We start from the raw sequence: 13,381 nt of genomic DNA, 5'->3' as shown, positions 1-13,381 counted from the left end.
TGCAGCATGTATCTGCACTTCATTCCTTTTTATTGCTGCATAATATTCCATCGGGAGGATAAACAGTCATGCATCACTTGATTAGGAGGATGCATTCTGAAAAGTGCATCATTTGATTTCATTGTTGTGCAAACATCATAGAGTGTACATAAGCTATATGGCTTAGCCTTATTGCTCCTCCTAGGCTAAGATCCGTACAGCGTGTTGTTACTTTAGTGAATACTGTGTGCGACTGCAACACAATGGTAAGTATTTGTGTATCTAAACATATGAAAGGTACTGTAAAAATACAATATGAAAGATAAGGGCCGGGCACGGTGGCTCATGCTTGTAATCCCAGGACTTTTAGGAAGCCAAGGTGGGCAGATCACCTGAGGTCAGGAGTTCAAAACCAGCCTGGCCACCATGGCGAAACCCCGTCTCTACTAAAAATACAAAAATTAGCCGGGTATGGTGGTGCACGCCTGTAAACCCAGTTACTCGGGACGCTGAGGCACGAGAATCCCTTGAGCCCGGGAGGCGGAGGTTGCAGTCAGCCAAGATCGAGCCACTGCACTCTAGCCTGGGTGACAGAGCAAGACTCTGTCAAAAAACAAACAAATGAAAAGAAACAAAAAGAAATGAAAACAAAGAAAAGAGAAACGAAAGATGAAAAATGGTATACTTATATAGGGCACTTACTATGACCGGAGCTTGCAGGACTGGAAGCTGCTCTGAATGAGTCAGTGAGTGAGTGGTGAGTGAATATGAAGATCTAGGACATCACTGTATACTAGTGAAGATTTAATGAACACTGCACACTTATGTTACATTCAATTTTTAAAATAACTGTGCTACGACTTTATGACAGCTATGATCTCACTAGGCAGTAGGAATTTTTCATCTTCATTATAATCTTATGGAACCACTTTTTTATATGCAGTCTCCTTAACCTAAAAGTCATCATTTAATGCATGACTATACTGCATTTGTTTATCTGTTCATCAGTTGATAGGTATTTGAGTTGTGTCTACTTTTTGACTATGAATAATGATAATGCTGCTATGAACATTTTGTTTTCATGTGGTTTTCATTTCTCTTGAGTATATACCTAGGGATTATTTGGTGACTCTGTTAGCAGATATTGGGTACAAGAAATGTTTGTGTGTGCCTGTGTCATGAAAAATGTGTGTGTGTGTGTACGATAAAAAGGTGATGGTTTTTTTTATGAGACGAAAAGAATGGGAAAAAATAATTCAATAGAAATTATATGTAAGTAGATTCTTATATTTTAACAACAAATGTATTTATGTCTTTTACACATAAAAGAGTCATATAGACATAGTATTAACAGCCTGTGATATTTAAAAAATATGTGAAGTTGAAAGCACCATTCCTACTTTGATCACCTAAACAGTATCCCAACTCTAAATTCCATGTATTGCTTATTCTAATGAAAATAACTTTGTGACCTTGAAGTTTTCCTCATTCTCTTGTATGTGCTTCTGTTATTAAGCAACAATAATGCCACTGTTTTCTTTAGGCTGCTTACAACCCCTTTGCACTCACATGCTTCAGTGGGTTGAGAATGACCAGCCTGCTAAGTGACTGTGTAGAGTGAACTAGAGTAACATCAGATTCCTCTAGCTGCGGGCAGGGTTAGTAGAGTGAACTAGAATAATATCAGATTCCTCTAGCTGCGGGCAGGGTTGGTGCAGCAAAGCTTGAGGGAGGAGAACACATCTGAGTCAGAGCTTATCTATCATTTGTTGCTGAGCCTCACTGAGAGTATGTTGTCTGCTGAGAACAAGATTGACCTGGAGACTGAAAATTGAATTGATCATGGGTGAGGCAAGTTGGTAAGGTGAGCTAACATGTTAACAGGAGTGAAGCAGACCTATAAATAACATATATAACAATGCCATTCAATGTGAATTTCCAGCAACAATAGTGAGGTTTTTAAATTATAAGCTTATTTTAAAAATATCTTCATTGTGTTACCTGCTAGTTAAAAATGCAAAACCAAGAGACTGATTTTTATTTTACAATGACTATAGGATCTTTACTTGATTTTTTTTTCTTTTTGTAAAGAAAATTTTAACAGTACTATACAGCATTCTTACCTACAGGCACAGTGCTGTACAGCAAATTTCTAGAAGTTATTCATCTTATATAACTTTAGACTCATTGACTAACACTTCCCATTTCTCCCTCCCTGTAACCCCTACTACCACGAATCTACTCTGTTTCTGTGAGTGTAACTATTTCAGGTAGCTCATATCATTGGAATCATGTAGCATTTGTCCTTCTGTGACTGGCTTGTTTCCCTTAGCATAATGTCCTCCAGGTTCATCTATGTTGTTGCAAATGACAGGATTTCCTTCTCTGTTAAGGCTAAATAATATTCCGTCGTATGTACACACCACATTTTCTTTATCCGTTGATCTGTAAGTAAACACGCAGGTGGTTTCCATGTCTTACCTATTGTGAATAGTGCTGCAGTGACCATGGGAGCGCAGATATCTCTTCTAGATCCTGATTTCATTTCTTTCATATATATACCTAGAAGTGACACTGCTGAATCATACGGTAGTTCTATTTTTAATATGTCGAGGAACTTCGATACTTTTCTCAATAGTAGCGGAACCATTTTATATTCCTACCAGCGGTGTAGAAGCCTTCCCATTTCTCCACATCCTTGGAAACCCCTGTGATCTGTCATTTTTTGATAATGGCCATCCTAACAAGTGTGAAGTGATAGCTCGTTGTATTTTTCACTTTTGAATTGCATCGATGCAAGTTTTATCTACTTGTTGACCATTTTTATGCCTCTTTGGAGAAATGTCTATTCAAGTATTTTGCTCACTTATTAATCTGGATATTTGTTTTCTTGCTCTTGAGTTGTAGGATTTCCTTACATATTTTTGGTATCAACCCCTTATCGGATATATGGTTTTCTAATATTTCCTCTCATTCCATAGGCTGCCTTTTCACTCTGTTTATTGTTTCCATTGCTTTTCAGTAACTTTTTACTTTGATAAAATGCCACTTATCTATTTTTGCTTTTGTACTGTGTTTTTGGTGTCATAGCCAAGAAATCATTGCAAAGACCAATCTCAAGGAGTTCTTCATTTATGCTTTTATCTAAAAGTCTTACAGTTTTAGGTATTACGTTTAAATTTTTAATCTATTTTGGGTTGATTTTTGTGTATGATGTAAAACAAGGGTCCAGTGTCATTATTTTGGCTGTGGATGTACAGTTTTCCCAGCACCATTAATTGAAGAGACTATCCTTTCCCTATTGTGTATTTCCGGCACCCTTGTTGAAGATCAGTTGACGTTATATGTAGGTTTATTTCTGGGATTGTGACTTTGTTCCACCGGTATATTTGTCTGTTTTTAATGCTCACACCACATTGTTTTGTTTTTAAATATGTTTTGAAATCAGTAAGTGTGATGCCTCCAGTTTTGTCCTTCTTTCTCAAGATTGCTTTGCCTAATTGGGGTTTTTAGTTTGTTATTTTCATGTAAATTTGAGGATAGATTTTTTTTTCCATTTCTGTGCAAAATGCCATTGGGATATTGATAGTGATTGCATTGAATCTGTAGATTGCTTTAGATACTATGAACATTTTAACAATATTAAGCCTTCCAGTCCGTGATCACACATCTTTGTATTTATTTCTGTCTTCTGTATCTTCTTTAATTTCTTTCATCTATGCATTATAGTTTTCAGTGTACAAGCCTGTTATGTATGGTTTGAATATTTGTGCTCCTCCAAACTTTATATGTTAAAGTATAATCCCTAATGTGATGGAATTAAGAGGTGGGACAGTTGAGAGGTAATTAGGTCATAGGTGCTCTGCCCTCATCAATGGGATTAGTGCCCTTACAAAAGAGGAGTGAGAGGGACTTTTTGCTATTTCTGTCATGTGAGGATGCAGCAAGAAGATACCATCTCTGAGAAACATGTCCTTACCAGACCACGAATCTGCTGGTGCTTTGAAGTTGGGCTTCCCAACCTCCACAACTGTGAGCAATAAGTTTATGTTGTTTATAAATTACTCAGTCTAAGGCATTTTGTTATAAAAGCCTGAATGGACCAAGGCAAAGTCTTTCACCTCCTTGATTTATTTCTAAGTATTTTTCATGTCATTCTAAATACGATTGTTTTCTAAGTTTCCTTTTCAGATAGTTGTTAATACTAACACGGCTTTTATGTTGAGTTTGTAATCCTGAAATGTTACTAAATTCATTTGTTAGTTCTAACAGTGTGTGTGTGTGTGTGTGTGTGTGGTGTGTGTGTGTGTGAGTGTGTGTTTCGTCCTCAGGGTTTTCTACATATAAGGTCATGTCACATGCACACATAAATCATTTTACTTCTTCCTTTTCTATTTGGATGCCATTTCTTTTTCTTAGCAATTACACTGGCTAGGACTGCCAATACTATCTTGAATACAGGTGACTAAAATAGCCATCTTTGCCTTCTTTCTGATCTTAGAAGAAATGATTTCAGTTTTTTACATTGAATATTGTATTATACTAGTGGTAGGTGTTTCACATTGGGGCTTTATTATGTTAATGTTAATTGTATACCTAGTTTGTTGAGAGTTTTTATCAAGGAAGGATATTAAATTTTATCAAATGCTTTTCTGCAGTCTATGGAGATGATCAGATGATCAGATGGTTTTTATCCTTCATTTTGTTGCATTACATTATTCTGTTACAGTGTGCCACATTAATCAATTTGCATATATTGAACCACCCTTATAGCCCGGGGATAAATACCTCTTGGTCATGGTGTATGACCCTTTTAACTATGCTGATGAACTCAGTTTGATAGTATTTTGTTGAGGGTGTTTGCAACTATGTTTAGCAGGGTTATCATCCTTTAGTTTTCTTTTCCTGTAGTGACTTTATCTGGCTTTAGTATCAGGGTGCTGCTAGCCTCATAAAATGAGTTTGGAAATCTTTCCTCTTCTTAGATTTTTGAAATAAGTTAAGGAAGATTGGTGTTCATTCTTTCTTGAGTGTTCAGCAGTATTAACCTGTGGAGGCATGTAGTCTTGGGCTTCTCTTTGTTGGAAGATTTTGATTATCGGCTCAGTCTCATTATTCATTATTGCTCTGCCATGGTCTGAATGTTTGGCTTCCCTGGAATTCATTTGTTGCAACCTAATCCCCAATGCAATTTTATTAAAAGTGGTGCTTTAGGAAGTGATTAGATCACAAGGGCTTCACCCTCATGAATGGTGAATTAGTATTCATATTAAAGAGGCCTATGGGAGCTTGTTTGCCCCTTTCACCGTGTGACGATGCAACAAGAAGGTGCCATCTATGAGGCTGAGAGCTAACCCTCACTGGCCACCAATAATGCTGGCACCTTGATCTTGAACTTCCCAGCTTCCAGAACTGTGAGCGGTACAGTTATTTTGCTTGTAAATTACCCAGTGTAAGGCCCTTTTTATAGCAGCCCAAATTGACCAAGACATGGTGTTTAAGATTTTGTAATTCTTCACGATTCAGTCTGGTAGGTTGTATGTTTCTAGGAATTCATTAATTTCTTCCAAGATTTCCAATGTGTTAGCATACACTTTCTTAAATAGAAATCTCTTATGATCTTAATTTCTGTTGCATTAGTTATAATGTCTCCTCTTCCATTTCTGATTTTATTTGTTTGACTCTTCTCTCCTTTTTCTTAGTCTAGATGAAGGTTTGTCAAATTTTCATATCTTTTCAAAAAATCAACTCCTAACTTCAGTGTTTTTTTTCTATTGATTTTTAATCTCCTTTATTTCTGTTCTAATATTGATTATTTTTACCTACTGCCAACTTTGTGTTTAATTTGCTCTTTTTCTAATTCTGTGAGGCATAAATTTAGATTATTTATTTGAGATCTTTCTTCTTTGTTAATGTAGGCATTCATTACTATAAACTTCTCAGTACTATTTTTGCTGCATCACCTAACTTTTGGCATGTTGTGTTTTGTTTTTGTTTTTGTCTCGAGATTCCTTCTAATTTCCCTGCTGATTTCTTCTCTGACCCATAGGTTGTGTCCACTGAAGAATGATGAGGTTCAAAAATTTGGAAAGGAGAGCTTTATTTCTCAAAAATGATTGCAGGCCGGGCGCGGTGGCTCACGCCTGTAATCCCAGCACTTTGGGAGGCCGAAGCGGGCGGATCACGAGGTCAGGAGATCGAGACCATCCTGGCTAACATAGTGAAACCCCGTCTCTACTAAAAATACAAAAAAATTAGCCAGGCGAGGTGGCAGGCGCCTGTAGTCCCAGCTACTCGGGAGGCTGAGGCAGGAGAATGGCGTGAACCCGGGAGGCGGAGCCTGCAGTGAGCCGAGATCGCGCCACTGCACTCCAGCCTGGGCAACGGCGAGACTCTGTCTCAAAAAAAAAAAAAGTAAATGATTGCAAGGTGGCCATTCTGACAGGCTAGGAAAGGTAATCTCCACCCAGAAGCCAGAAACAGACACTTTCAGGGTAGAAAGAATAAGACAGGGATTTATGCTGAATGTGGTGGCCAAATATACATATTCAATAAGCTACAGGAGAAGTCATGAGTATTTATGATAGGAGAACAACACAGATGTTCAGCTGAGCTTCATGCCTCTCCATGGGACCCATGTTCATGGCACTAGCATGATTCCAGGATGGAGTTTTCAGCCCTCTGACATCAAAAGGTAAAGCAGAGGACATGAAACCCTCATTGCACATCCTCCGTAGACTGGCAGAACCACTCTGTGGCCAGTGGTCTCTTATTAGGAAGGAATACTGGACAGTTTATTGAAATCACAAATGGGAGGGGCAGAATCAGGCAGCTCGTTGATATAGTGGAGGAGTGAACCTTTCCAAAGGGCTGGTTTCAGGTTAACCCTTAGGAAAGAAAGGGTAATGGTGGTTAGTGAGGAAGGGGGTATAATGGTCTCCCATACTGTCGTAGCCACAAACTCAGTTTTCAAGGTTTCTCTAGGGTCCCCTTGGCCAAGAGGGGGTCCATTCAGTCAGCTGGGGGCCTTAAGATTTCATTTTTATTTCTGGGTTATTCAAGAGTATATCATTCATTTTCCACATATTTGTGACTTTTTTTTCATTTTCCTTCTCTTACTGATTTCTAGTTTTATTTTATAGCGGTCAGGAAACATACTTGGCATGATTTAAATCTTCCTAAATGTTAAGATTTCCTTTGTGAATCAGCCTGTGATCTATCCTGGAGAATGCTCTAAGTGCTCTTGAGAAGTATGTGTTCTGCTGATGTGAAGTAGAATGTTTCTTGTATGCCTTGCTATGGTCTGACTGTTGGTAACCCCCAAATTTATACACTAAAATTCTAGCCCCAAAATGATTAGGAGGTGGGGTCTTTGGAAAGAGATCATGTCATAAGGGGTGAAGTCCTCATGAATGAGATTAGTACCCTTATGAAGGAGACCCCAGAGAGACATTTGCCCCTTCTACCATGGGAGGACACAGTGAGATGCTGCCTTCTGTAAACCAGGAAACTGTCCTTGCCAAACACTGAATCTACCAGTGCCTCGATGGGGGACTTCTTATCCTCCAGAAGGAGGCTGGGAAATAAATGTCTATTGTTTATAAACTATGCAAGCTATGATATTTTATTATAGTAGCCCAAATAAACCAATACAATATATATCAAATCCATTTTGTCTACAGATCTGTTCAACTCCACTGTTTCCTTATTTCTGAAAATAGGATATTAAATTATCCTACAAATATTATATTGCCATTCAGTTTTTTCCTTAGACTTATCAATGTTTGCTATATATACATATGCTTAATATTGGATATATATATATATATATATATATATGTATAAAATTGTTATATCTTCCTGACAACAGGACACTGTTATCATTGTATAACAACTTTCTTGGTCTCTTGAGGCTGTTTTTTACTTAAAGTCCATTATATGTAAGTATAGACTCCTGGTATAGTTTGGATATTTGCCCCTGTCCAAACTTCATGCTGAAATGTAATCCCCAATGTTGGAGGAGGGACCTGGTGGGAGGTGTTTGGATCATGGGAGCAGATCCCTCATGAATAGCTTGGGCCATCCCCTTAGTGATAAGTGAGCTCTTGCTCCGAGTACACACAAGATCTGGTCACATAAAAGTGTGTGGCATTGCCAAACCCCCACTCTCTCTCTCTCACTCCTGCTTTCTTATGTGATATGTCTGTTCCCACTTTGCCTTCCACCATGACTGAAAGCTTCCTGAGTTCTCCCCAGAAGCATATTCCATGATGCTTCCTGTACAGCCTGAAGAACTATGAGCCAATTAAACCTCTTTTCTTTTCATAAATTACCCAGTCTAAGGTATTTATTTATGGCAATGCAAGAATGGCCGCTAATACATGACTGCTGCTTTCTTTTGTCATTAGCATGCAATATCCTTTTCTACCCCTTCACTTCCATTCTATATATTTTTTAAATTTAAAATAAGTCTCTTATAGACAGCATATAGTTGAAAATTGTCTGTTTTTTAAAAACTTTATCCACTGTATGTATTTTGATTTTGATAAATTTAATCTATTTATGTTTAAGGTAATCATTGATAAGCAAGTACTGATTGTCATTTCGTTAATTCTTTTTTGTCTGTCTTGGAGTATTTTTGTTCCTCTTTTCCTCTCTTGCTATCTTCTTTAGTGATTTAAAGAATTTTGAGGCTATATTTTGATTCCTTTCTCTTTTCCTCTTGTGTATCTTCTCTAGGCATTTTCTTTGTGATTACCATTAGGCTTACATAAAATCTTTTATAACAGTCTATTTATGCTGTTAACTTCAATTGCATACAAAAATGCTACATATTTAATTCTTCCTCCAATACCCTTTTTATTGATGTGACAATTTACACCTTTTCATGTTGTAAATTATTGTAGTTGTAGTAATTCTACTACTTTTTTCTTTTAACTTTTATATTAAAACCAAAAGTATTTACGCATCACTATTGAAGTATTACAGTAGTCTGTGTTTGTCTACATGTTTACCCTTACCAGGGAGTTTTATACATTCATATGCTTTCATATTTGTCCTTTTTGTTTCAACTTGAACGCCCTTTAGCATTTCCTGTAAGGCAGGTCTAGTAGTAATGAACTTCTTCAACTTTGTTTTTTCTGGAAGTCTTCATTTTCTCTTTGCTTTTGAATAAGAATTTTGCCAGGTATAGTATTTTTTGTTGACAATTTTCTTCATCACTTTGAATATATGGTTACACTTTCTTCTTGCCTACAACGTTTCTGCTGAGAAATCTCCTAGTAGTCTTTGGGGCTCCCTTGTTCATGCCAAGTTATTGCTCTCTTTCGTCTTTCAAAATTTTCCCATTGTTTTTGACTTTTAACAATGTGATTATAATGTGCCTTGGTGTATATTTCTTTGTGTTCATACTTTTGGGGCCTTTTGAGCTTCAGCAATCTGGATGCCCGTTTTTCTTCCCAAACTTGGGAAGTTTTTTTCCATTAGTTCTTTAAATAAGATTTCTTCCCTCTCTCTCCTTTCTGAAACTTTTATAATGCATTAAAATAAAAATTTGAACAATAAAAACTTCATTAGGTCTAATAATTCCCTTAAGTGTTCACTCTTTTTCATTCTTTTTTCTTTTTGCTCCTTTGACTAAACAATATCAAATGACCTCTCTCTGAGTTACACTGATTCTTTCTTCTGCTTGATAAAATCTGCTGCTGAAGCTCTGTATTAAAGTTTTTGGTTTTGTTATTATATTCTTGAGCTCCACAATTTCTGCATGGTTCTTTTTGATAGTTTCTACCCCCTTGTTAATATTTCTATCTTATTCATGTATTATTTTTCTGATTTTGTTTAGTTGTCTGTTTTCTTATAATTCTTTGAGCTTCAGGATAATTGTATTAAATTATTTGTCAGCCAATTAATAGATCTCAATTTCTTTAGGGTCATTTAATGGAGGTTTGTTCCCCTGCTTTGGCTGTATCGTTGTTTCCTGATTCTTCATGGTCCTTGTAGCGTTAGGTTGGTGTTTGTGCATTTGCAGAAATAGCTACTTTTTCCAGTCCTTATAGACTGACTCGGACAGAGGGAGACCTTCATCAGTGAGCCTTGGGAGAGATTCTGGGAGCTTCTCAAACGCCTTCCACGGATGTGTATTTTCTGAACTAATGCATAGCTAAGTAGACAGATTTACTAGTTTCTTTCTTTCCCTTCCTTCCTTCTTTCCTTCCTTCCTTCCTTCCTTCCTTCCTTCCTTCCTTCCTTCCTTTCTCTTTCTTTCTTTCTTTCTTTCTTTCTTTCTTTCTTTCTTTCTTTCTTTCCTTCTTTCTTTCTTCTTTCTTTTTTTTCTTTTCTTTCCAGGAGGCTTCAATCTCTTACTCCTTCTGTTATCTGACCCCTGTACCACAGGCTGGGACATTGGAGGCATACTACATTTCGATCCATCATTCTCTGTGAAGAAGCTCCTTCTCCCTATCTCACAGAGCCATGCCAGCAGCAGTAAGCCCCCACCCCTTTTTCTCTGTTATTGACCATCTCTGGACATCTGAAGTATGCCAGTTCTCTCAGAACTCCACGCGAGGCAAGACAGAATCTGTTTCTTTAGGCAGTGAACTAAAAAGCCAGGGTTGTTGTAAGCACAGTCCATTCTCTCTGCATCCATGAGGGAGAAGTTGCAGGCTGAGGCTATTTCTCTTGGTGCTGAGCTATGCTGGCTTGGAGAAAGAGCTGACACTAGTAAAGTAAAATTGCTCTTACCTGGGTCAATACAGCCATTCTCAGCTTTGTGCTTATCTAGAAGCCAGCAATTTCTTAACTGGATTCTGACCCTATCATACAGGTACACAGACCGATGATATTTGGTCCATATATCATTGTTAAATTGGTGTTTCTGTGTGGGAAAGGGAGTTGAGACTTCTTATTCTGCCATCTTGCTGACATCACCCTCATTGATGTTTTTAGCTTAGTTTCCTCTTTCCAATGTTGTGCCAAAGAATCCTATTTCTGTGCACCATTTACTTTAACTTATTTTTTCTCTTTAAACCCCAGTTCATACTCTTCTAGTTACTGTTATATAATATATGAATGGAATTCATGAATTCTAACTATGAGAAAATCATACTTGTAAAAAAAGACAAATTTTTCCTGAAAATGAGAATTTATTTTCCAATTTCCCAATTATTCTGAATAACTGAAAAGAAAACCTGTATTAGTCTTCTTACCCTGCTATGACAAAATACCACAAGCTTAGTGGCATAAACAGCAGACTGTTATTTTCTCACAATTCTGGACACTGGAAATCCAAGGTCAAGGTTCAGCAAGGTCAGTTTCTGGCAAGGGTTCTCTTTCTGGCTTGCAGATGGTAACCTTCTCACTATGTACTCACATGACTTTTCTTCTGTCCACATGAGATAGAGGCAGAGACAGAGAGACAAGCAGAGAAACAGAGCACTCCCCAGTGTCTGGTCCTTCTCTTATACAGACACCAATCCCATCAGATTAGAGCCTCACCCTTATTATCTCATTTAACTTTGATTACCTTCCTAAAGGTTCTTTCTCCAAATACCATTACAATGGGGATTGAGACTTTGATTTTCAATATGAATTTTAGGGGGGCATATTTCAGTCCATAACAAAACCCAAGAAGTTTGGGTAATTATACATGAGCTCAAGTTGTGAGTTTTCAACTTTTTTGATCATATAACATCAGGGATACGCATAGTAGCAATCTACACATTTCAACCATGTGCCAGTTGTCTGATTAATGAGAATTTCATGCATGCTCATACATTAATATTCATAAATGAATACTAGAATTTCCTGGTAATCTATTCAAAGTTTTAAAACCAGTATTTTATTCATAGTTCAATTAAAATAAAATAAACTGAATTCTAACAGATCATGTGCAAGAAATAGGAAAAAAAATCCATCTCCTTCTCCCTGCTTTATGTTTTATATCAGAGATATCTGTGTAGGTTTAAGAGAGAAAGGATTTCTATGGCTAACGTTAATTTTGAATTTTTTAAATAATAAATAATATGTCAGTCTTATAAGACTATTTTATAAAGTTTTCAAAAATATCCCCTAGTTATCCATAACTTTTCTCATGTGTGAAGTATATATATACTTGATTGTTTTATATACTGCTTGTTTCTCAGAATTGTGATAAGCATTTACTTATTTTACTTTTTTTTCACTACAAGCAATAAAAATGGCCGTAAGTATTTTCTGTGTCTTTGGGAAAATAATATATTTGCAAAGATAAAACATTTCTGATATGCAGAAATTTTCTACTCAATTGCTGCTTGATAGTCAATTTAAATTGGCTCTGATGAAGCTGCTCCCAAAATTCAGAAATATCTGCACATACATTTAAAAATGTTTTTTCCGAAGATTTAAACCATGCACTAACAGAGGATTCAGTGGTACTCTGGTTTTTAAATACTCTGTTGAGTTACATGCTGAAATCTACAATATTAACTGCAATTCATTATTATGAAAATCATATGAATTATATGAAATCATTTCAATATCATTATATGAAAATAATTATTTTCCCATAGCATTCTGCTTCTATCACAACATTTTAATTTCTAAATTTTTTTTACTGAAGGCAGATAATGTTATTCAACGAGTTTCCTCTGTTATTTAATAGTGAATCTAGCAAATAATAGGAGGTGGTCAATATCCATGTAATATCCTCACAGAATACTTCATTTGTCTAAAAAATCTTTAATTGAAAATAAATTAGAATTAAAGCATACCTTTGAGTCTGAGGTCTCATCATACCTCTTGTGACCTCGGACAAATAATTTCTCTTCTTTATGCTGCAGATACTAAACAAGGGAGTCTACCCAAATGATGTCTAGCTTTTTTTTAGATAAAACATGCTATCATAACCTTGTGATACTAAAAACTAACATTTTAATCAGACTCATAAAAAAAGTCTTCAACTTAATGGCATCTCTGACAAAAATGTAATTTTTAATTCAACCCATCTCCCTTTTCAAAATTAATTATAGACACTCACTCACCACATACACTTATATTGAATCTAATAAAATAAGTCTGAAATAAAAAGTAATAATTAATCAGAGATGTACTTGCCATGTTTGTGTCTTGCCTTTCTTATGTTGTGAACAGAAATATTAAAAAGGGCAAGACTCCTATAGCTCCCCTCACTATTAGCCTTGGGTAGGAGGCTTGGAAGGCAAGCTATTTGGTAACCTCAGATATTTTTATATAAGTCATTTATTTACATGTGACATCATGCAGAAGAGAAAAGGATCTCTCAGTACTTGTCTCATGGAGGTACTATAAAGATTCAATAAGAAATGTGCTTAAAACACTCAGTGAAGTGTCAGACACAGAGCAAATGTATATTGAATGTGGGTTCATTCATTCCTGTGGCCATTTT

Source organism: Nomascus leucogenys, chromosome 6, assembly GCF_006542625.1.
Source record: "Nomascus leucogenys isolate Asia chromosome 6, Asia_NLE_v1, whole genome shotgun sequence".
Classification (NCBI taxonomy): Eukaryota; Metazoa; Chordata; class Mammalia; order Primates; family Hylobatidae; genus Nomascus; species Nomascus leucogenys.
Note: the sequence above shows the minus strand (reverse complement) of the source record.